Source organism: Manacus candei, unplaced genomic scaffold (assembly GCF_025592945.1).
Source record: "Manacus candei isolate 608988 ecotype Guabito, Panama unplaced genomic scaffold, ASM2559294v1 h1tg000005l, whole genome shotgun sequence".
Classification (NCBI taxonomy): Eukaryota; Metazoa; Chordata; class Aves; order Passeriformes; family Pipridae; genus Manacus; species Manacus candei.
Window position 1 is genome coordinate 8,357,613 of NW_026138053.1, and position 25,236 is coordinate 8,382,848.

General features: G+C 39.2%; 2 long non-coding RNA genes across 4 annotated transcripts in view; one reads left to right on the top strand and one right to left on the bottom strand.

Annotated features, from left to right (window-relative positions):
* Positions 1 to 25,236, top strand: part of LOC127475245 (uncharacterized) — a 139,230-nt gene that overhangs the window by 45,520 nt on the left and 68,474 nt on the right. For 2 of the 3 annotated variants that reach the window (XR_007906150.1, XR_007906147.1), the window contains exon 4: positions 14,612 to 16,619. The exons of the other annotated variant lie outside the window; for it this stretch is intronic. This is a non-coding gene — a long non-coding RNA (uncharacterized LOC127475245). Of the gene's footprint in view, positions 1 to 14,611; positions 16,620 to 25,236 lie in introns of those variants that run through there. 3 annotated transcript variants of the gene reach the window in all.
* On the bottom strand, positions 8,794 to 17,343 carry LOC127475250 (uncharacterized). Its single transcript, XR_007906152.1, has 3 exons — positions 17,021 to 17,343; positions 12,863 to 12,992; positions 8,794 to 10,907 (listed from the first exon to the last, which is right to left on the bottom strand). It is a non-coding gene; the product is annotated as an uncharacterized LOC127475250 (long non-coding RNA).

Here is a 25,236-nt window from a genome sequence, read left to right on the forward strand (position 1 = left end):
CTTCATATTGCTGTTTCTGCTTCATGTTGCATTGACTTGCAATACATGAAGAGAGAAAGAAATTAAATCAAATTTAGTCCCACAGCTCATGTAAATTATAGGTTATGTACAGAAATGTCCACCACTGTGAATGCCATATTTAAACTATATGCTGACTAAATCATAAGGAGCACCCCATATGTGACATACAGCACATATCAAGGGTCAAGTGTTTAAATAACATTCTGCAGAAATATAACTTTTAAGTTACAGGAAAAAATAATCTTATCAGCCCTGAAACTGAAGGAAAATTACTATCATTAACCACCAAGAGACAGTTTCTCCATTGCAGTTAGGAAAAAAAAATAGAGGCTGCCAACCTATAAATTCAGGGGCTCTGGATATTTTCTGCTTCACAGAGACGGCATCCAGCTCTGAACTGCCCAGCCAGAGTAAACACAGAGCCTTCAGCCTTCCCAGGTGACCCCGTCTGTCCCGTGTGGCTCCAAGTCCCTGAGCCAGTACAAACAGTGTTTTCCTTCCCGTTGCAGTCCAGCTCTGGATCAGGCAGCCACCAATGGGAATTCTTCGGAGACACATCACCGAGCTGCTGTAGGGATATTGCTCAGATCCAGGGACCTCCCCCACACCACTGTTACCTTGTTCTCATCATGTTTCAGAACTTCTGATCCAAAATGCCCAAGAAATATTTTGAGAAAAGGCCCTACTGTCCTCCTTAAAGAGCAAGAATCTCCAAGGCTGCACTTCCTGTTATATATAGTTTGCTATAAAATTCTCCCCTATTTTTCCAGAGCTGGGCACAGTGGAAATGAGCAATAATTAGGAACAGGACAGATGACCTCCTTTTGAACTTAGTGGTTCCTTTAGATTTTGATGAAAACTTCTTATCTTTAACCTTTATCTCTACTTCTTCTCTTGGAGAGGTGCTGAAGTTCTGAGCTTTTTTTTTTTTTTCCTAGTCATTTTTGCTGAGGGAAAAAGTATAAAATTGACTGAGAAAGGAATTTTATTCTGCAGCTTTTAAAGAGGGCAAGGACATTGCAAGCAATGGAGATTAAAAAAAAGAAAATGAAACCATAAAGTACTTGACAGTGTCTCTTCTGCACTTATTGGAATATGCTGCTCAAGCTAAAAGAGAGGGCAAGAGGTAATCTGCTCTGCTATTGGCTTTTAATATGATCATGTTTTGGCTCCCACTACATCTAATGCTGCTTGTATCATTCAAAAACACACCTCATTATCTCCTGGTAAATATGGAGCTGTTGGAAAACCAATTGTAGTGGGTAGAAAGCCTCTGAGGTTAGGATGTACATGAAATATATACACTCAAAATATGTTTGTAATCAGTGACAGTACTGCCGGCTAATGTATTATTGCACCATTTGTCTTGTTCTTAGTCATAAATATTTTGTTCCTTAAGCTTTAAGGCAACTCAGCACAGGAGACCGAGTTTTGTGTAACTGGTTTAGCTGTTGCTGCTCTGAGATTTATCTTGGGTGCATTCACTTGTGTGTAGCCTGCAAAAATCAATACATAAAACATGTAAACTTAGTTGGAGAAGAGTGAGTGTCTTTTAAGCTTTTTTCATATGGTAAGTATAGGGCTGATTTGAACAAGGGTGAGGGAGAAATTGGGTTTCACTCTCTAAGCCTTGTTTTCAGGGAATGCAAAGCTCAGTCCAGGTTCAATGCAGCATTCTCAGAGCAATGAACAAAATCAGTCTTTGTTCTTCAGTGAAACTTATCTGTGGAGGAGCTGCACTGCTTCCTGTGAAATACAGCCCTGCAGATGTGCTGTGCTCCTCATCGCTCTGCTTTTGCTTCCTTTGGTCAAGGAGTCAAGAATGGACACTTTGTGTGGGGTGAAAATGATGCTGCCTGATTTGCCCTCTGCTGAGCCGGAACCCTGCTCACGAAGGGACAGGACTTCCTGCCAGTTATTCCCGTTTGTTTATTTGTAAAGTTCAGTGGGAGATCCTGCGGTGAAACCAAAGCCTCCCTCCTCCAAACCTCGGGAAAAGAGGCAGCAGGTTCTCGAGCAAGTGCAAACAGCCTGAACTGATGCTGTTAAGGCATAAATGTAGGCAATAAGCAAGCAGAGAGAATGAACGTGGTAGACAATAATTAAATAGTTTAGCTCTAAGAAGCATGTGATCAGAGTTCAGGAGGTAGCTGATCCACTTTAACGAGCAGAAAGTAAGAAAGTGAATTGTAGCAAGTTAAGACTTTAAGTGGTTGGGCTATAAACCAGAATAGAAATTGATTTTCTAATAGTCTTGCATACTCCAAATATCCTTAAGTGCTTTATGTTTTAAATAGAGTAAATGCACAGCAAAATGAATTGCCTATTATGCACCAAAGAGTGCATTTGTTATTAAATCCTAGATCAAGACAGATTTTACCAGTATCTTTTCTGTAGGGATTTATTTAGCATAACATTTATTTTCTAATATGAAATTGTCCAGAAACCAAATCCCTATTCATGGCCCCTGTGTGTTAGGGGCAGTATAAATAGAGTTAATAAGATCTCTGCTCCAAATGATCTGAGGTGTTAGAAGGCAAAAAGCACAGAGGTTGGTGAACACATCTGGCTTTCTCTATTTGTCTCTATATATCTTTGTGTTATATTGTCCCAAGTAAGTGGGATGAATCAAGCATTTTTTGACTTGTAGATTGCCACAGAGGTGGGTGTGGAAATGACCAGAGGACTCCAGTGGGGCAGGGAAAGGGTGTTACAGAATGAAGTGGGAGGAAAAAGAAACCAGAAATACATTGAGAATGCAAAGAGGCCACAGTCGGGGAGCAAGGGAGGTCTGAGCAGAAGCTTGGCTATGTGGATGGATGAGAATACCTATGGGATAAGTTTGCATTGCTGCTGAGTGCAGCTAAGACTGCTGAGCATTGTGTTCTAGACTGGAGAAACTGATGACTGCAGGTCTGAGAAATAATGAAGTGAAGAAAGAGTAGGACAAGAGGATGTACAGAGGGGAGAGGGTGGGACCTGCAACATGTCCCGTCCCCAAGGAGGATGGAAACATGCTACTGCTGACAGGGAGATATCAGCAGAGATGTGAGTAGAAAATATGAGAGTACAGACCCACTGTGGTCCTGTGAAGCGGTCAGAACAATGCAGTCTGATGAGACACTGAAGGGGGACAGGGTTTAGTTTTCTTAACTTCTTTCTACTTGGTTTAGTTTAATATAAAAGCAGTTATAGTGATGCATGTTCACAGACTGTGCAAGTGTTTTGCATTGTTTGATACATAATACTTGCCCGTTTTCTCTCATTTTACATTGGTCCAGGCAGCTTTCCCAGTAACAAATTCTTGGCTCATATTTGTGGTGTGACATTTTCGATAAGTATTGTCTGGGTTAATCCACTGTGGAATAATGGTTTGGATTATTCACCGGAGCCCTGGCCTTCCAGCACAAACACAAACAAGCTGTAGTTAATGTTGTTTCCCTTTAGGAAGGTGATCACTGTGTTCTCAGGTGAAGCAATTACAAGAAGGAACTTGATTCTGTGTTTATTTTAAAGACAAAATGAGGTTCTCTAGGCAAAATACTATCCATTCCTGATTGAGGGTATATATGTGCATTATATACACTCTCTACATTTCTGCAAAGACCAAGTTCTCTTGCTCCTTAGTCTTTCTGCCTCATTTGGAACATATTCAGCTACTGGAGGTTTAGAAGGCTGACTCAGGATGAGGTTTATCTAAACTAGTGGAAAAAACATGAATGTGTGCCTGCACATTTACATATGACAGCAAATACAGAGCTACTTAGCTGAGCATTAGGCTCATAGTTGTTATATTGCAAGAAGTCTGGGAATTCTGAAATGGGAATGTTGCTATATAGATTTTGACCCAGAGGCTCAACAGAAAGCTGATGGAGAAGGCCTTGGATTCTCTATTTTACCTCCTGGGGCAACCCACATTCTTAGCCCCGTGTTTCCTTCTTAGCAACAGCTTTCTAGTCTTCCTGAAATACAAGTTATTCTCAATAAGCTGAGCCTGTGTGCAAAGTTTAGGACTTGAAATATGCTCTAACCCACTACATGGAGCTGTTTGTCTGCATTATCTCATGCAAACAAGAAAACTTATTTCTTCTACTTCTTATTGATCCCAGTAGTTGAAGGAAGAAACACCTGATTTATTAGTCATTGGTCCCCCTTCCTGAGGACTCAGCATGTGAAATAAATTGAATGGGGTTAAGAATGTACTTCGACCCAGACACAATTGTTTGTGTGTCTTGTCTTTACAATAAGAAAAAAACTAAGAAGTAAATTCGAAGTGTCATTTACTGTCATGCTATAAATAAACACAATGCTGCACAGATAAGAGAATACCACATTTTCCATCCTGGAAAGAGCTTACGAGCCATTAGGTGCAGGATAAGGTATAGAACCACAGATTTAGGAAGGAAAAGTAAAGACAGATAAGTGCTGAGGAACAGGGAGAAAAAGCAATCTGTGACAGCGATGTCTGGATTTTCCATCCTGACATGAAACTATTCCCTCTAGAAACATGAGAAAGCATCAGTATTATTTGGCAAGGTGCTGTGCATCATTCCATCTGACTTTGAAAAGCACTCTCAAGGAATGGGAAGCTGACTACAGCTGATCTGATGGAGTTTCTTCCACAATGGGAGAGCCAGTGGCATCTCTGGGTGCTGTTTCTCTCCACGAAGCCTCTGGTAGCAGTTAGGTGCCAGGATGTAGGATGGAGAAGGACTAGAGCACCCTGAATTCAGCTTATCACATGGACTGATGTACATCCATGGAACCAGTTACTACAAGGAAAGACTTGCTCCTTCAGCATCTCAGAAATCACGGAAGTCTAACACACTATTTCAGTGTTTTTCCTTCTTTTTTTCTTTCTATTTTGTTTCACACAGCAGTCAAACCAACTCACTCTGTCTGGGCGGTCTGCAGCCCAGGAGATAAGACAGCAAACACCTCCCATAGTGACGGGGACTCGTTCCAACCATTTGTTTTGAGTGGAATGGTAGATCTTGGAAAACATGTTTTCCATTCATAAAAAGAAAAAGAAAAAAAGCTACTCTCAATACTTTCTAATGCCATCCTCTGGAGGCTTAAGGGCCATGTGTCTCACACCCTTACTTTGTAGGTCTTGCTTTTATAGACTTTGTTTTTCACTCCCAGAGATTTATTGTCCCAGTGAAGAAACAGTCTGGATATGCCTTGGCAGTGGAAATGTAGCCATCTATTTGCTAAGAACAAGCTTGTGGTTTACCAGAATATTTCTGTTTCCTTCTGAGGTTTCCAGCTAATGAAGGGGAATTTATCCAATACATTTATTGACATTAAAGTAAGAGTTGCAGTCCATAAATAATCCCATTGTTGTTTTAGTTTGCAGTTTAAAACATTTTGTCAGCAGCATTGTCATCTACTGTGACTCAGCTTGTGTTTGTGCTCACAATATCAGAGCTGGTAATGCAGACACACATTCCAGCTGTTCCCACCAAGTAGGCTGCAGAGTACATTTTGAAATCATTCCTGAGCTTTTCAGAACTGAGAACATCTGATCCTGAACATGGAGATGAGTCCACAGTTATTTGTTAAGTGATGTCTATGAAGATAAAAGCACAGCCCCCAGACTGATTTCTGGGTTTGTGCAAACTTCTGCCAGCATAGAGCAGCAAGAAATCTTGTGAGGAACAGGTAATGTGGCAGCAAAAGGGCCACCTCCTGTTTTACCCACTCCCAGAAACTCCCAGGAACATTCCTGGCCCTGACCCCCCTCCAAATGAGTTGTAAACCCTGCAAAGGAATCCTAATAGGCAGATAGTGTCATCTTCTTGATGGTGGATCCCTGTGTTAGGAAAAGACGACAGTGCATGAAGGTACACTCTGCAATCCCTGCATCCTTATATTTCCTAGAATGCTGACCAGTTCTTTCATATCTGTCAGCCAGAGTTATCCTTTGCAAAAGCAAATCCTTTAACATGAGGAACATGTCAGGTCTACGGAATTGAGGCAATAAATAACTACATTTCTAATATTGTCTTATTTTAATGGAAATGTCCAGTGGTACAAGAAAAAATATCAAAGAACTTCTACATAACCTCCTCTTTGATTTTCAAAAACTTGAAGTAATTGATTTTCATAAATTCTAAATTCATGACAAATTTTCAACCTGACTAGCTGAAACTTTTCTGCCCTTCCTGGTGGGTTGTTTTTTTTAATCAGCTAAGACTCCTACAGATTTTTAAAACCTGTTTTGAAAAATAAAATGAACCACAGAAAAAGAGACAAGTGCTACAGACTTCATCTCCATAGTTCCTTTCTCTGTGTGATCAGTTAACTGGAGGGAAAAAAAAGGAAAAAAAAGGATATTTAGAGTGATGTGTTTTGAATAAACTACATTTAGAGATTTCTCTTCCATGGGGTGATGTCCAGTGCCATAGACTACACAAAAGTGTAACTATATCTTTATAGTCACAAAAGTGTTATCTTGCTGTTAAATATTAAACAATCCAGAGTTATTTCAATGGCTTATGCCTGACTTGCTTGTAAAATTTGCTTACAGCAGCTCAGCCTTGCCAAAGCACTTCTGCAGGTATTTAGCTGAGGTGCTCAGCCTGCTGGGCACCAGTCAGCTGCATTAGCAGGAGGACAAGTTTGACACTCAAGAGGTGAAACAAAGAAATAGGCAGGTATTTAAATACAAATACAAGCCAGCAAACAGGAGTGGTTTTAATATTAGTAGCATTTTAATCTTGTTCTCTAAACAAAAGAGGATTTACTTATTCATGGCTCTAGAATTACAAATTAATGTGTCGAACTGAAGTTAGTACTGAGAGCACTGGAAATTCCTATGATTCAGTGTATTTATTGTTTTAATTGTTCATATTTCCTTTGCTTTGAGGGATTTGGTCTCTGAGATTAATATGATGGTCACTGCCACATGTGTCTTGGATTCCTCATTCCTCAAGAATAGCCCTGAGCAGGGAGCGTTCCAGAAGTCTCTCACTAGGAAGGAGCAGTCACAGTCTTTTATGTAGCTGTAGATGATAAAAGGCACTGATTTAGCACTACTGCCTGAAAGTCCACCAGCACTGCTGGACTGGGTAGGTCCTATGCAAGAAAGCCATTTCCAGGGAGAGTTGGAGACTTATCTGTCCCTCCTGATTCATAGTAAAACAATAGTAAAATTTTTTTTCCACTATGAACCACTTGCAGCAAATCCTTATCAGGAACTGGACAAATAAGTAAAAATATTAAAGGATAGATTGGCAAATTAGTTTCCTACTCTGTGTAAGACTGCAGTCTTTGAATCCAAAAATAGTTTTGAGTCTAGTGGTGTTACCTACAAGCTCAAATGGGGATGTGAGACTTGCCTATGCCTGTACAAATAGTCTACCTGGGTCATGTACTCAGTAAGCACCAGTACTCAGCAGCCTGTGTCTGATGGAACTAATGACAGAACTCTGTAGGGCTTCTGGATTTTCACCTGCTGGATTCTCTCTCTTCCCATTCCCTGGAGACCTCAAACACAGAAACTGTCTGGAGCAATCACCCAGTTCCCACTTGTGGTCTTTGAATTCTTCTGCACACCTCTCCTTTCCTGACCTCTCTCTTCCTACCTGTAGGAACTGACCTGTAGTGATAGGACAAGGAGTAATGGGTATGAATTGAAAGAGAGGAAATTTAGGTTAGGTATTAGGAAGAAATACTTTACTTTGAGGGTGGCGACATACTGGCACAGGTTGCCCGGGAGGCTGTGGATGCCCCAACCCTGGCAACATTCAAGACCAGGTTGGAAAAGGTCTTGAGCAACCTGGTCTGGTGGTAGGTGTCCCTGCTCATGGCAGTGAGTTTAGGAACAGAATCTTTAAAGTCCCTTCCAATCCTTAATAATCTATGATTCTGTGATTCTACCTATTTTGGATTTTCTTTTATGATAGCATTACTTTTGAAAGAATAAATTATTTGGGCTTGGGACAGTGACTCATTATGGTGATGTTCAGCAATTGTGTCCTCCCTAAGCAAAGACTTAAATATTGACTCACCTCTGGTATGTCAGAGATCTGTTTCATGATGATAATTTACTTCCCTAATTATCTGCAATTGATTTGCATAAGAGTCATACTGAGATTATTATATGACATGAAAACTGTCAAAAATTGTCAATTTAAACAAGTTTTTATATCAGCTAATATTAAACAACTCAAAACGATGTAGAATTCAATAGGAAAACAAAAATTGTGTCCTCCTGAATAAGACACTCCAATTGGCTGGCATACAGAACAAGTTCATCTTATATATGCCAATTTACAAATATGTCCAATAATAGTAGAGGGAGCAACTGTTCCACAGCTCTGCCAGTGTTCATCAGACACAGTGACAGTAGCCACATCATTAATCTCATGGTATATTAGAAATAAAGTCACCAGAATGGAATGGTGTCAAAGGATAAATGTTTCCCCCTTTGAAAATAAACTTCTCAGTTTCACTTCATTGTGTTGTCTTTTTTTTTCCCCTTTCCACCCGCCCTCCTATAAATCCTTTGGTTTCACCTGGCATTTAGGTAACAGTAGGAGACCAATATCCTGTGTCAGAGCTCATTCTACAGTTATCAGTTTAGCATACCCTTAAATCCCCACGATTGCTGTGCCAAGACCAATCCTTCCTCTGCGAGGTTAAACATATGCATTACATATTGAAACAATGTAAGTAGCATGTAATTAGCACTGTTTATGCATTCGCACTTTAAATTATACTTCTAAACCTATGATGTTTTTGAAGGCACTTCATGTTAGAGAGACTTAAATGAGCATTCATCTTGTCATTTTTAACTTTATTCATAAATAACCCTCTAAATATATTTGAATGGTTTATTACATTAGAGCCCATGAACCGATGTACACATTCTTCCCTTAGAGAATATAGTTCTTAATAGAACATCCTTTAAAATTATAAAACCCGTGAACATGGCAATTGAATTTACAAACACTGTCATCGACAACTTTGACAAAAGATGTTTGAAGGGGGGGAGTGTTGGGGGACCTTTTTCCTGTCCTTTTTTCTTTTTTTTCCCCCTTCTCTTTTTTTCCCTTTTTTTAAAGCCTTGTTCCATAAGGATTATAGCTCCCCCGCTGTTTGGAAAAGATAATTTCACTTGTAACACTAATAACTTGAGCAGGGAGAAGGCTGGCTGGGTGAATGGAATGCACTTCACTGCACATCTTGGCTTCGCTAGAAATCGGAAACAGATGGTCCTTGCGGCTGGCTTCCCACTCGGGCCCGCTCAGTGCCAGCCTGTGGTCGTTGGCTGGTTGCTGCTGGCACTGTGTGACTTGAACATAGTAGGACAGTGGCAAAAGAAATCAAATCTTTTTCATTGAGCAGCAAACTGTAATGAAATTTGACAGATCTGACATTCTATACCCAACATCTAGTTAGAATATATTAACCTTTTAGTTTTCTTGAGCTCCTTTCCTACTAGTTATGAATCTCCTTATTAGAGGTTTGTAGTGGCTCTGAAGATGGCAGGAAAGCAATATCTACTGGATGCCCTCTAATGTTGGAGCCCAAATATATACTTCAAATAGTAAATACGTATTTCAAGTAGTAAGGGAAATGTGGGGTTCTAACTCCTCCTAAACTCTTATGCAAAAAAACCTGCTAGTAATAGAAATATTGGTTAGATATTTTTGTTAATATTTCATACCAGGAAGAAAAAAAATAGTAATAATAAGGTGATATTCCACCCCTGTGTGCTCAGTGTTTTCTGGGTATATCCTGGATCCCCACCCCAGCGGGCAGTGATACCTTTAATCCAGCTGCATCCAAATAGAGTTTGTAATTTTGATAAATGCTTTTATTTATAATTCTGTGAATTTGCATTTACTTAGATGGTATAGATTAGTCCAGGGCAGGATTCCTCTCTTATCTCTAAAGATTTCTTCCAATATATGCTTGATATTAGCTTTTTCCAGTCCTTCTCGAGGTCATGTTGCCTATCACATGGGCCTTGAGCCAGCCAAGCACATGCTCCTGGGAGACAGGGACCTCTCTCAGGTGAAGAGCATGTTGAAATGTTGTACTGAGTTATGGTCACAGATTAGGAAATAGTGGGTTATATTTAGACTTAAAAATAAATCTGGTTTATGTTCCTTTACTTTTTGGATTGATAGAGAAGAATTTTTACTTATTTTTTTAAAATGTTTGTATGTGTCATTCCTTTTCCTTCACTCCTTTCATCTGTTCCTCCTGTTTCTTTCAGACATGAAGTCACAGCACTGTCTGTGATGTCAGTGTGTTTCCATATTGACAGACCGTTCTGTCAGAAACAAGATCTTGATGCTTGTTTCAGATGAGGCAAAAGGGGAATACAGATGGTAGGAAGAAAATCAGAGGAGTGAGAAGGGAGTGGGGAGAAACACACACAACAGAGCTACAGGGGGAAATGCAGAGTCCAAAAACAACTTTTCCTGCAGAGGGGAAAGAACTATTTTCCCTGGGTTCAGGAAAATCATCTGAAATATATGTGTAACGTTGAACAACCAGTAGAAGCTTTACCATTGCACTCGTTTTGGCTCGGGAGTCCTTGAAGGTGCAGCAGCCGTGGTCACATGCTGCTTCTCTCCTTGTTTACGCCTTCAGCAACAGCAGATCCTCTTGATTGAAGCCAGGATTATAGGATTTCCAAAAGCTAGAACACACTCGTTGTCAGCAACTTTGCATCAGTTCAGAGGCTGTCCAAAAATCAACTGCCGGCTCTCACGTGGCACTTGAACTAATTGTCACTGTTCGAGATAAGGAAATCCTCTTCGTAGCTCATCTAAGTTCAGACTTCCCAAGGAAAATGCCTTCCAGATTAGGAACAGATCTAAAATCACACTGGTGCAATCGGCTGAAAAGGTTCTGAGCAATTGCAACTGGAGAAAAAGGGGGAGGCAAAGGTGATAAAGAGAGGGTTAATGAGCAATGGGTGCTGTGCAATTAGTAGATAATCTATTAATGAGGACTAAGATCCTAAAGATGTGTCTGGTGCTGGGAGCTGCACACAGTTCTACCACATTTCTTTTACCAATGTGAATAGCAGAAGCCAACATTTGGAGAAACCACCCGCTATGCCAACATTTCTAATGCTCTCATGCATTCGGTTTCCAGTAGACTGTAAAATGCCAGCTTGATACAGTCATCTGAATTAATATACTTTATTAGCCTTTTTTAGCATTCGTTCCTGGTTCCATACACAGTATCCCCATCCAAGTGTGCTGCTGAGGGGAGGTAGAGGGGCCCACTCGCACCGTTTGAACTGTTGCAGGTAACTCTGCTCAACAATTAAGCCAATTATTTTTGGGTAGTTGGCCACTTCTCCAGCAGGAAGTCAGAAAGAAACTGGCAAGTACTTCAATCCATTGCTTGAGGCCTGAAGCTGTCAGAAAACAAATCTCCTGTAGCCCACAACCATACACACCTAACTTATTTCCAATGTGAAATATCACTCCTGTATTGCAAGCATTTTTATTTTGCAGCTGTGTCTGCACAAATGTCGACGATGCACGAAGGCTTTTCCTTTCTTCAGAACAGATCTGATTTAGAAGCAAACATCTTTGTGGCTTATTAGTCTTTGGAAGGCATCGTTTTGTCCCAGTACTATTCACAGGGAGTGCTGTGCAGAATGCTGATTGACAAGAGTTAAATTCAAAACATGTAGCCATTTTCTGGTGTGTGGTTTTTTTCCTGATTGAAGGAAAACTACTTAGATGTTTGTTTCCAAAACGGCATCTGTCAGCAATCAAAGGGGAAAAATTGCATAAAACAAATGCAATTGTTTGGAGTAGCATTTCCTGGATCATGTTAAATGCTTGATTTGCTCCCCATTATGCTCACCAAATAATTTTATTTTCCACAATAATTGCAATATTTAACATGTTGTATTTAATCTTGTTTTAATGCTATTAACAACAGCCGCTTATAAAAGGAGTAATTGCTCTACGGGTAAGAACCCACCATCCCCAGCATCAGAAAGAACAATGGCAACGTTAACTGCACCTAATTGTTCTGAATTTAAAATGCTGTTAACCAACAGCACTCCTCATTTCTTTGCACATAACCACACCACTGTCAGGAAGGAAATGGTTTCATGCTTCTGTCATTCATAATCTGAAAAGTGTATGATGTAAAGAAATGTTTAGTTGGTGTGTTTATAATTAATATTGGGAGGTAGAGTCACATATTGTTATAGGAAGAAGTGTTTAATAGAGCAGTGCAGGGAAAGTTTGTCAGGAGCTCTGTAACTACACCAGGTGCTGAAAGCCCATACAGAATAGAGATTTATCAGAACTTGTCTGGAATGATGTGCAGCACAACTGGGTATGAAATACTAAATAAATAATAAGCCGGGTGGGTATGTTGATGGGTTTGAGAGGTAGGAGCAGGAGAGCAGCATAAAATTGAATCTGACACTGATTCAAGGGCTGATTGCTACTGAGCATTTTGCTTTATATTTTGTGGGATTATTTGGAGGGAAGTTTTTTTCAATAAGCAGCGACGCACTGAAAGGACAGGTAACAAACCTGCAGTAACAGAAGATGACGAACGCTTTGCCTAGCCAGAGCAAAGACAGTTCCTGGCACAGTGTCCATCTTTTTTTTCCTGGACTCGAAATAAAACTTAACACTTCCCATGCTAGTCAGACCCTTTCCTGTAAACTGCAGTGAGATTATACCTGCTACCTGAAGCTTAAAGGGCAAACTGGTATGATGAGTAGTTGCAGAGATCACTCATTAATGTATTTTTCATGTAGTCCAAACAGATTGAAAGGCTGGGGAAAATAAACCCAAACCCCTAGTCCCTACATGTTACATTAGCAGTTTGTACCTACCCTAAATCATTTGCTTATCATCTCGCACATCACGGAAATGTGAAGGTATTATTGAAGCTCAATGAAAGTTAGTCCTGTCCTGCACTGAATGGCAGTTCTGTAATCTGTGCAGCCCAGAATGATCATTTTGCTGCAGCCAAATAGTTAAACAACAGTTAGTACACAAAACATCCAAGGAAGAATTGTATGCCCACGAGCTCCCTTTTTTGATACCAACAGAAAAGGATATTGTTTAAAATCAAGTGGATGGTTTTAATACATTTTCCTCTTGCATTCAACTCACAAAAAGATTTGCAGAGTGTAGCTGTTTCTGAGTGAGCAAGTTGTATTAGCCATAGCTCCACAGCCCTAAGAAATATTCCTGGCAAGAGTCCGTTTGCCAGTTCAGAAGTTCATTTTTCCGAGCACTTGAGGAAAGGCACAACTGTATAGGCTGGAGTGCCCTGTCAGTGAGGGGTGGTAGTCACAGCCCAGCAACCGTCACTCCGTGTGACACAGCAGGGTGATTTAAATGGAAAGCATTCACTGCCTGCTTAATAGTCAACTGTCATAAAAGTAATGCTTCTGTTGGGCTTACAGTGCTCCAGAAGAAGTGGAAAATTGGGAAAAATCTATTATTATCTTTGACTTTGCTATCCAGGAAATGGATTTTAATATTAGACATCAGAATTTCATAACTTTTCAAAATTTTTTGTTTTGGAGTTGTCTTTTCCCAAGTTGTCTGTCAATTCCTCATGTAAATTTTGAGTGTTGCAGAGAAGTTTTGCATGAGGAAAAAACAAACCTCTGTGAGTTTGGTGGTTGTCACCCGATGGTATTAGAAAGTGTAACATTAAAAACCAGATTTAAAAAATATGGTAGCAAAATTATATTAAGAAAAATATATAAATAAAAAGGGAATTCTTCAGTTCTTAGGCGGCACTTTGAACCTTCATATGAAAAGTCATTCATTTATACAATATGATCTGATATCTAAAATCAAGAAGGAACAAAGATCCAAAACTTTAACATCTAAAAAAAATGGAAGAGCATTTGATTCCTTCAGAAAGCATCTGTCACTGGGTTGAGAAATTAACTGGAGCAGTTTATACTTTTGTTGTGCCTTTCACTGCTTAAATGATTATACACACAATTATGAAATAAAGAAAGAAAGACGCTATCTTTTTCTTTTTTTTCTCAGTCTTTTTTTCCCCCTCCCGGTCACGTACATGAGAAAAGTAGCTGCGATAAACAGATAGTGAATCAGACTGAAAGTCTTTAAAAAAAACCAAAAAAAACCCACCCTAAACATTGCATGATAGTCTCTAAGCAGTTCCATCTGTCAAGCAGAAATTTTAGGCTAATAGCCTGTGGCGATCTCCCTCCACAGTCCACTACCTGCCTTTGTCCTATTAAATCTCTTTATTCTTCTTAAAAAAGAAAAAGAGGAAAGGAAAGAAAAACCTTGCAGACCAAAATCATCTGAGTGATGAAGCCCTAATTTTGACCGCCTCTCTTTGATGTTGAGCAGTGGGTTCTTATTTAAAAAAAAAAGAGTGAGTGAGAGAGGGGGAGAGAGAGGGAGAGAGAGAGAGAGGAGAAGACAGTGCTAGGAGCAGATGACTTTTCATCTCCACTTCACCTTGCCACTGGGTCTGTGAGAGATTGGTTCATTGTCAAGGAGATTTTTTTTTTTTACCCATGATTCCATATGGTATGGACCGGGCTACATGTTGCCCAACATGCCAGTGCAAATGTTTTCTCAATTAGGTGTCTTATCTCCCGTGAGTTAGCATCAGATGAAGCTTGCTGACAGCATAATGGCAGGGAAAACCTCCGACGGCTCCATCAAATGGCAGCTCTGCTACGACATCTCGGCCAGAACTTGGTGGATGGTGAGTTGGCAGCAGGGCTGCTTTTTTTTTTCTCCCTTTTCTACTTTCCCTCCCTCTTTGACAAAATGTCCCAGACCTCACATTTATCAAATTAACATTTGATTTTTTTCACACTCTTCAGTAGAGCAGCCTCACACTTGCCCCACTTGTGTGCTTTCCCCTGTGTAACAGGAGATCGTTAATGTGCACTACAGTTTCCAGAGGGAAGCTTTTTCAATTCTCCTTAAGGGAAAAAAAAAAAAAAAGTGTGCAAAGAAGTAGTTTGAAAAAGCCTTGTTGTGCAGAGTAACTTGTCTCAGTCGGCTGCCTAGCGCTCAGTTTGTTTTACTTTATCTGCTGCTTTCCAGCGTCCGTGTGCGCGTGCATTTTTTACCATGCAATATTTTGTAAAGAGGGGAGGTGGAAAGTTCAGTCCGTTACCCAGCGAGTCGCTCACTGTAAAAGCCTGGGACGGTGCAGTCGTGGCGTGGTGTAAAATCATCACGTGTGAGAGGAGCGCGGTTTGCGAGGTGCTGCCTTTCAGCCGAGACCCCGATCTAACTTTTCCCTCCGCTTGTTTGCGTTAGAACAGGTTCCCGGGCTGTGCTGACCTGGAGCCATGTGTTACAGATCCCACATAGTCTGGCTCTAGCTGCTTTTGGGCGCAATTAAAGTTTCAATAAAGTCCCAACGTGCTCCGTAGAACGAGTTAACTAGCATGTCATGGTCAGCCGGGCCAGACAACCTTTGACATCTTGAATCTATAAGAGGTATAGTGAGTTAGGAGGATGCACAATAGCCCATTGTAGCAGAAGATGCAAGTCCTGTTGCGAGGAAGAGAGTCCTCAAATCATTACTGCCCTCGTTAGCGTGTTGTCCGTTAGGGATTAATTCGTTAGCAGCGCATTTTTAGTTTTCTGTAATTATTATTCTTGTGGCAAGCGTGAATTCTTCCAGTGAGAGGAAAAGTTTGCTGCCAGGACAATGAATGTATTATCCGCTCCTAACTGGACCGTGAACCTCAGCTCATTTCACATAGATATCAGTTAAAAAAGAACTGGCGAGTGGAATTACAAAACAAGGCATGATCACTTTCATTGTATGATACGCTGAAACAAGTCGGGGGCTTTCCCTCCCCCTCGCCGCCCCGGACCAATTTTGGTATCATTTGGAAAGTTTAAGACCTCAGAGGACTTGAAAGACTTTTAAAAGTGAGATCCGGAAGGTTTTTATTCTGCAGCTTGGTGGTGGCCATTGTGTATATCATGTGGCTTGTATTTAAAGGTGTTTGGGCTCGGGGTTTTCCGTTTTGTTTTGTCTAAACTCTTAATTTTTTAAGCGTCTCCTAGAGGTTTGCCAGCGGTTGCCAGTGAAATGTAACATGCAGTGTTTGGTTAATGGGAATAGGGAAGGGTAACCGCTTAACTTATAGTACTGATTTTCCAATTAGACTTTCTGCCAGGAGAAGTTGGAGGGGGAAGGGGTATTTGCATGCACATAAACTGTTGATTATTCATGTGACTTTTTTTTTTAGCTTGTTAAACTCCTGTAAATAAGGTTATTGATTTTTACTTATCGTTTTCGAAGCAAAGTTTTTCAAGTACCTGTTTTAGCCACAAAGATTTATATCATGCTGTGATTTTGCCTTATTCTAAGCCATTTGTATATTTTATTACCACTCCTCTTTTATTGTGTATCGGCTGCTTTTATGAAGAGGTATGTCCATGTTTATTATTTAATAAGTATCCTCAAATGTTACTAGGCAGTTATTATCCCTCTGTAGAAAGTGTCCGAGGAAGTTTCATTTCAGTCACATCTATTTCACAGATGTTTTAGTACTGTGAATATAATATGCAAAAATCCTGGAAACATTTAGTAATGCACTTGCCTAAAAATAAACAGTTTTATAACCACACATGCTGTTGTTTAGATTAAACATTGCAGAAAGTTCTCCTTAAACTTGAACGTCACACCATTTATTTTCTAACAGAAAAAAAAATCACTAAAATAGCCTCTTTTTGTTGAAGTTGTGCTAGATGAAAGAGATGTTATTTTTAGCTGAAATGAATAATTCACGATCTTTACAATAGATGTGTTAATTGCAAATAATTTTCATACAAAGTTTCAATTATTGATGGAGTAATAAGCAGGCTTTCATACACTGCTAATCTAAAACGTACAACAAAAAGTAGATATATTTTTTCTTACCCCCAAACCTCATCCCATTTGCCACATTCTTTTAATCAAAAGTAAGCTAGAGAGCAGATTTTAATGTTTTAAAGACAAATAAAGCTTTGAAAATTACCTCATGCATCGTCTGGCTGCACAAAATCTCAGCTGCACAGTGCTAAACTTCGGTTTGGTACTGCCAGCATACAAAGAGATGAGTGAATACCCCTTGCACCCATATGGACTCAGCTGCCAGCACTGGGATATGCAATTTTGCTTTTTAATGAATCGTAAACAATTTGTGTGTCAAGCGAGGGAGTTTGTTTTCTTTCTGGAGCAGGTTCTAAATCCATTTGAAGCTATAGCTGTGTACTGTACTGGAGTATTATGTCCAAATTTAAATGTTCTGTGTCATTTGGATGAAAGGACCTGTTATAATGAAAGAAACGGCTTTATAAAAGGCTGAGTGTAGTAATCTCTCTCTCTTTCTTTCTTTCTTTCCCTCTCTCTGTCTCTCAACCTCACACTCTCCCTCTTTCACCCCAGTGTATAGCATGTTTATAGCCAGCCCTGGAGATAATGGAGATTGGTTGATTGCATGATTAGTAAAATGAATGGATTTTAGCATTGGGCAAAGCAGCTTGCAATTCTGAAAGGTGGCTTTAAAATGCAGAGTTCTAATTTTGACCTTATTTGCTTTCATAGATAATCTTTATTAATGCTCCTTTAATTCGTTTTTCCTCATCACAGCTAGTTTTTCTCTCCCGCCATCTGATGGAATGGCTAATATATTTTATCTTACTTGCCAAAATAGCAAGAGGTCAAAGTAAAAGAAAAACATTATTTTTCTTTCTTGTAGACAGTTGTAAATGTTTCAAACATTTCAGCAGAACACACAGGATTTGTACATTTTAGCAATAATTGCTTTTGTCACCACTGTTCAAGGCAATCTTACACCTAATCTACTTTTTTATGCTTTAATCAAGTAAATGCAGAAACAGTATTATTTTGGCTATGTTGTAATGTGACATTTTAGCATAAAATTTCTCCCAAATGCTGTAAATTTGTGTAGAAATATATTATATTTAATTTTTAAATAAAGATATAATAGTAAATAATTTAACCACTAGAGCAGTCTGAAGATATGAGATGAATTTGTTGGAAAAATGATCATTATTTTGTTATCATTGGCACTTTAAATTTAAATTTGCTGCTGTCATAGAGACACTAAAGGGTTAGTCATAGAAAAGTTTCAGTACTGTCTTGCATTTGTAACAAATATGTGCAGCTGTGCTACTTTTATAAACATTTATTTCAAGCTGATTATTTTTTTAAAATTATTTGCTCTAACAAAGCCAGTATGATGTGACTATAATATGTTTAATAAGGGATTGTCTGCAAAATTCCTTTGCACGGGGTTATTGAAATACATGTGCAGCAAAGGTATATACTGGAGGAAAATTCTCCATGACAATACAAAACTAAAGATCCCAAATTGGGCCAAATTCTGCTCAAGGTCTATGCTGCCGTCGGCCTGGAGTTGCTGCGCTGGGAGGAGTAGAGCGACTCCAGGTTTACTCACCTGAGGTACTGAGAGCCGACTTGTAGCCATAATTTGAGTTCTCTCGGTCCAAACAGTTTCAAACCCCCAAAGTGTTCTCTTTGTGAAACATCTGAAGAAATATAAAAAGCCTCGTTAATAAATAAGAAGCCATTTCCAATGACTCCATGTATGAGTTAGCAGGCAAACTGCTCTTATTGAATGCAACAGTCAAAGCAGAGCTTTCAGTCATTTTCCAAAATAATTGGTTTTCTACTTTTATTATCCATAGTTCAGTGTAAATGCCTTTGTTTTCTTTAGATGCCATAAATGAGGAGAAAATTTATTAAAAATAGTCAGACTGGACTTGAAGTGGTCATTTTGTTACTTTAGAGGTTTTTAACTCAACAACATTTTTACACTGGAGCTGTTGGTAACTACTTTTCTTTCCCACCTCTGTTTTTTTTAGAGGAATAGCTGAAGTTGCTCAGATGATTTATGCATTCAAAAAATTTCAAAATTTCAAAATGTAACTATAATTTCCATCAATTAAGAATTAGTAGAATCCTCGCTATAAATCTCATTGTAAATGAGATTAAAAAGAATGGCGCATCTAATAAATATTTAATTTCATCATACGAAAAACTAATTGTTACTGCCAAAATGCTCAAAAGTAGTATTTTTTTCTTTAAATCACTGAGCGTATCTGTATGTACTCTCATCCAAGTTTATCATGGTAATCCCCACATGCTGTTGAACCATCCGTGGCTTTGCTGATCTGTGCTTCCGACTTATGATTTACTGTGTATCAAAAAGCATATATGTATTAATAATTATCCTGCTCCTACCCCTGTAAAAATAATGAAGTGTGAACAGAGTGTAACATTGCATGGATTTCCTTTGTTTAATACAGTAACTCTCACATGTTCATACACTGCTCAGCTGCTGTATAAATATTTTTAATAAAATTATTCCTTCTCTGTCAGAGTTCCTAAATTCTATGTATAACTTTAACACTTCAGTGCATTATTATACATACACTTTAAAGTATCTTCATTTTCTATACATGGCCTCCTTTTGCCTATAAGTATTTGTCCTAGTTGTTTTCTACTCTTTTTACTTCACCTGTCCTGAATATTGCCATGAATGTTTCTAATTTAAAGCCAGAGGAGTCAGTCGCTGATTAGAAGACAGGAAATTGGAGGATTAAACTGTCTGGTTGAACTTCCTTTACTTATCAGTACCGTGTAACTCTCACTGGATTATAAACTCATTGGGACAATTTCTACAGTGTATCAGTACTTCTGTTTTCTTAGTCTTTATTTTTCTGGAGAAGGTACAAAAAATGAGGGAAATGGGTAATTTGTGGCTAAAAACCAATACTTTTTAATAACTATGAAACGCTGGAAGTTTAAATTAAATTTTTACAAATGTCTTCAGATATGAGAATTCATTCAATTTTAAATCATACAGGTTAATAATATAGGTTTTAAATTCAGTGTATAAACAACCAAGCAACAGATACTTTTGGGGAGGGGGAGGGAAATTACATCATTTTAGTAAGAGGAGAATGAGCCATGTTAACCCTTGTTCAACCCTCTTCCCCTCAGAAACTTCCACATTTGTTGTGTCACGATGGTGTAGCTGTAGGGCACCCTGAGGAAAGACTGGAGAGAAAAGCCTGTTTATCCAAAAAACTTTGTCTGGCCTCCCAGTGCTGCCCTCTGAGTCAGGAGCCAGAGATCTGATGTCCTCGCCTGGCATTTGCCAGGATGAAGGACATTGTGTAGATCGTGTAACCCAGAGGAGAACAGAGAAAGGCACAGATTTGTACCCTTAAGGGCCACCTCATTTTTACTGGTGATCCCCATGTCTTATTTCCAGAGTTCATCATGACCCCTGGTTATGAAATCATTGTGATAGTTGGGAAAAACAAGTTAATAGCACAATCTGGAAGATCTGTGTGGTGAGGGATGAACAGGAGGATTTCCAAGCTTAGTCCGTGCTGTACCTAGGGTGCCTCTGGGCTACCACTCACCATCATTTCGTTTTACACACTGGGTTGAGAACTGAAGGTGTCAAAACTGCATTGAAAACAGGAAAAGATAGATGTTGCCTGAAAGGTTGAACACCTTGATCTGAATCTGAAGCCTGTGAGACTAATCATATACTCCACTTTAAACACCGGGATTGGATCTTTAAATTTATTGGGATGGTTGTGATGGTTTCTATCAGCCTGGTCCTGCTATATTAGGCTACATTAGGCAAGTTTTCCACTAATATTGGGAGTAACTGGAAATTGAGATGAAAATAAAAGAATATTCTGAAACTTTTTGCTGCTAAAGTCCCAGTAGTTTCCATACAAACAGTCTGAAACTTTTTATAACTTTCCCTACCTTCATATGAGAGGAAAAAGGTAACATTTTTGATTTGTCTAAAGATTCCCCATGTTTAAAATCCAGAGTGAAAAGAATCTTGCTGTGTGCTTGATGCATCCCTCTCCCTCAGATGTGGTCACTCACACTGATTAATATTTAAAGATGATTTTAGGATGAATCGAGTTGTTTCTTCATTGATACTTGGAGACAAATATTCTAGTTCATAACAGAATGTTTTGGATTGATAATATCTTTGTTATTTCCATTAGTGTCAGTAGGAACTTCTTTCACAAGTGCTGCAGGTAATAATTACAGACCTCATTGCAGGTGCTCGAACTCTTTGTACATGTTCATACACACACTTTACATATGGAATATGTATGGAATCCACCCATAGGCCCTGCCACACTCCCAAGACATTCAGCTGATCTCAGAGTAGCAGGAGCCAGTCTTACTGAGGTGCCTTCAGAGCAGGTGCTGCACAAACCTGCAGTAACTCTTTTACACAAAGGTTTTAGAATTATATTCACCACAGTGAAGCTCTCTGGGTCTATTTTCCATAGAGGAGATTAATGAAGAGTAGTTCTCAATAGGATAAAAATCATTAGAACAGATTAAATAGATGTGTTGGCTAGTGGAGTGAGATTCAAAATATTTTGCCTGTATAAGCGTATCTGTTGTTCTTTGGTGGTTTGTGTTTTTCTCAGAGGCTGTGAAACGCAAAGTTAGCAATACAACTAGAGATGGGTGGAAGTGTTGGATAGTACAGATGGCACTATAAGCTTGTAGGCTTTTACTACCCATAATTGCAATGCCCTTGCTTTCAAAGGAGTGCAGGTTGCCCTTGATGTACGGAAACAGCCATATTAATTTCACAACCCAATTGGAATAGCACACACGGATTGAGGTTGTCAATAGGAGCAGTGTGGAAATTACGAGCACAAACAGTGCTCTCAAATAGGCCTTTCTGCTTTAAACATGACTAACTCAAAAGACACAGGGTGTACATGGTCACTAGTACGGTATTTCCATAACTGAGAGAGTCTGTGAGTTAATTAGAGGGGAGTTTTTCCATTTTTTTTTTAATCCAGAATTCAATTAGGCTGGACCTGATTCTGCATGAAAACACACTGATATTCTTAAGTTGTCATCTTTAGTAAAGAAAATGGAAAGTAGAACACGGCTTATTGGTTTATGTCAAGGGAATATAAAGAGTATTCCAAAGTGACCTAAATTAACCTTTTGTGGTCAATACAAGAAGAGAAAAACTGTACCTTTTGATCGCTCAGTCAACATTTATATTTGCTTTCAGGAACAAATAGAAACAACATGCATGTGCACTGCTGTTTTCCAGGGCTTTTTTTACTATAAATTTTCTTTTGTGATGTTATTTGAAAGAATAGATTAAGAAGAATGGGTTGCACATGGGTTATTTAGGGCAGTGACTGAAAGGTGAATCACCAAGGTTTTACAAGAACACAAACAGAATGTGCTTTCAAGGATTATAAGCAAACACAAGTAAAACTCAACTTTACTCATGATCTGCTGCTAATGAGGACTTAATTTAGACAAATTGGGACTTGTTGCTTCCTCTCCTTTTACCTTCATTTCCTAAGAAAATCAGCTGTCTGCCATGCGCAGGAAACTGTAGCATAAGACATTATTTAACACGCCCAAGGAATTCCCTCCTTTTCAAAAATCAATGTCTAACTCTTAAACAATTTTACAGAAAATAGTAACTTTCTTACAAATTATCACTGTCTCACCTGATTTTATATGATGCACTTTTTTACTATGGAGATATGTAGGTTTGTTGAAATTGATTATAATTTCTATGGACACCCATTCTTTTCATTCTTAATGAAGTTTTCTAAGAATTTCCCACAAAGAAATGGAGGAAATACCTTCCAGGGAAGTATGTGGGCACGTAGGAAGAGGACAGAGGTTTAAAATGGTGGGAAGGTCTTGGAAGGCCTGGCTCCTGGTAAACAATGACCTCTGGTAATTTCTAATATTAGTGTGTGTCAAGAAGTGAAAGTGTAAAGAACAGAAGGAGAAAGACTGACCAAAGTGTGGCTGTTCAGCACCAGCACTGTAAAGGAGACAGGAGGGAAGGCAGGCTCTGATATGAGAATGTTTCCTGATGTTAGGAAGAGCAGTGGCCAAGAGATCACACCTGAGCAAAGGCAGTGAATCACAGGATGGGGTTTTTTCTCCTTCTCCAAATCACTCCTTGAAATTTTTTCTTTTTCAGTGCTTAAAATCCCATTCAGTAACATATGGGCTCCCAACTGCTCTGGTCCTCCAGTAACTGGACCACTGCACAGGAAAATCACTTTGTGTTTTATTTTCCTCTCTTCAGATGCAGAGACAGGGTTTGAATTGCAGACAGACACTCATTTGCCCAAACTCTTCTGTACTGAGGCAACTCCATAGCAGGAAGCCAAATAGCCACAGGACAACAGCGGTGTCTGAAGAGAGCAAACTCTGTGCCAGCTCCAGGAGATGTCCCCCGTGACCAGCAGTGCAACCACTCCTGATTGCATCTGCTCGGTTCCACAATTTAAGGGAATGTTTTAGGGAACTTCGCTGTAAACTCTGCAAAAACTGAGAAGAGGGGGTGGGAAAGGAAAAAAGGGTGAAGCTGAGGATTCAGAAAAGCCTAATGTTGCATTGATCTTGTCCCACAGTCCTGCATCCTGGTGTTTCTCACTTCCAGCTTGACAAAGTTTGTGGTTTCACAGCACCTTTACTCTGAGAGCCACATGCCCTTACGGAATCAGTTGTTCCCATCTCTGAGTGGTGCAGTCCACCTTTCTCTTACTTGTCCCAACACATCAGTTTTCAGATCTGCTCCTTGATCATGGAACTGATCCTGCATAAAAACCAAGACCTTCACAATAGCGAAATGCAGTCACCGAGGAGGAGCACAAAATTTTAACTAAAAAATATTTTATCTAGCCAAAAAGTGGATTATTGGCTGCCTAAGAACAGAAAGATCGATGGGCTGAGAACTTTTATTTTCTCTTGCAACAGTATAAGGGGCTGGAGACAAAATAAGTGAAAGCTATACCCTGAAAAGCAGTGTGAGATAAGGCCTTCTGGAATATGAGAAATAAACAGACTGATAAGGGTGGAGTAACAGAGCTGCAGAGTTTTGAGGATGGTGACAGTTTCAATGTGATGCAAACATCTGTTCATGTGCTCTGAACTGAAATAGTGAAACACCTGCACTTCCATGTCTGTGTTCATGCCTGAAGATTCCTTTGTTCCAATGAGTTTTCTGGGCGCATGCTCCAGGACGGGTGTGCGCGAGTGTGGCGCAGAATTGCTATTTGTTGCTGTCGGTGTTTGCACCTGCAAAATACAGGTGCCTGCTTAAACCTGTGTTATCACGAGATGATATGCAATGTGTTTCCCTTGGTTTCTGGAGAGGTCTGCCAAAACTAGCACTTTAATTTCTTTATGTCTCATCCTTCCCACCTATGGAGTAGAATAATTAAATTCACTTCCGAAATGGTGTTAGATATTACTTATTGAGTTTCCAACATTATCTGTAGATACTGTAATTACAGTATTTATTTTTTTAATAAAAATTACTTATGAATATAGGTTTTACAGAATTAGGGAACTAAAGACAGGAAAGACTGTGGAGCCTTTCCATCTCCCAGCAGTCTGTTTTTTACTGTTTATTTATTGCTGACTTTTATTTTGCCTTTAAGCCAAACACTATGGGTTACTCATATAGCATATGCTTCTTCACTCTGCACACAAGTAAAAGCAGTGATCTCCAAATCAAGATAATGTTTTAATAAATCTTGACTGAGGATGCCTGAAGTGGTACGAATGCTCACACTGTGTAAGGCACAGACATCTCTGTGCATGCCACTGTTTCATATTAAGTAGGAGTTTGGTAAATTGAGTGGATTACTTGGATTTCATTAAAAATTAAATGTACAATTATTTAGATGAATTTTTCACATATGCTTGTGGGCAAACAATTTTTGATTAGTTGTTGACATATAGTACACACAGTGAGTGTGTGTGTACGTGTGCACATGTATATTTACATGCACTATATATAAATAAAATACAGACAGTAATGCAGTGTTAGGAAAGTCCACTGGTAGTCATTAATTTGACAAGACTTACATAGGATAGGAAGAATGATCTTCCTCAGAGTGAAAAACTGTTTTCATACATTACATTAAGACTTATTTATGCAACAAGCAGTGTAAGAGCTCAAGACCAAGCACAGCTCATCCCAGCTCGTTTTACTTATCTCTTTGAAGAAGTTTTTCTTCCAAATGATGCTGTGGAAGGAAACCCATGCCTGTTACTGGCCTGGGGTTGCGGGATTTACATCAGTGAAGCAACTTTCTCAGTTTAATTTTAATTAGAAATCAGGTGGTAAAGCTGGGGAAGGATTTGTAA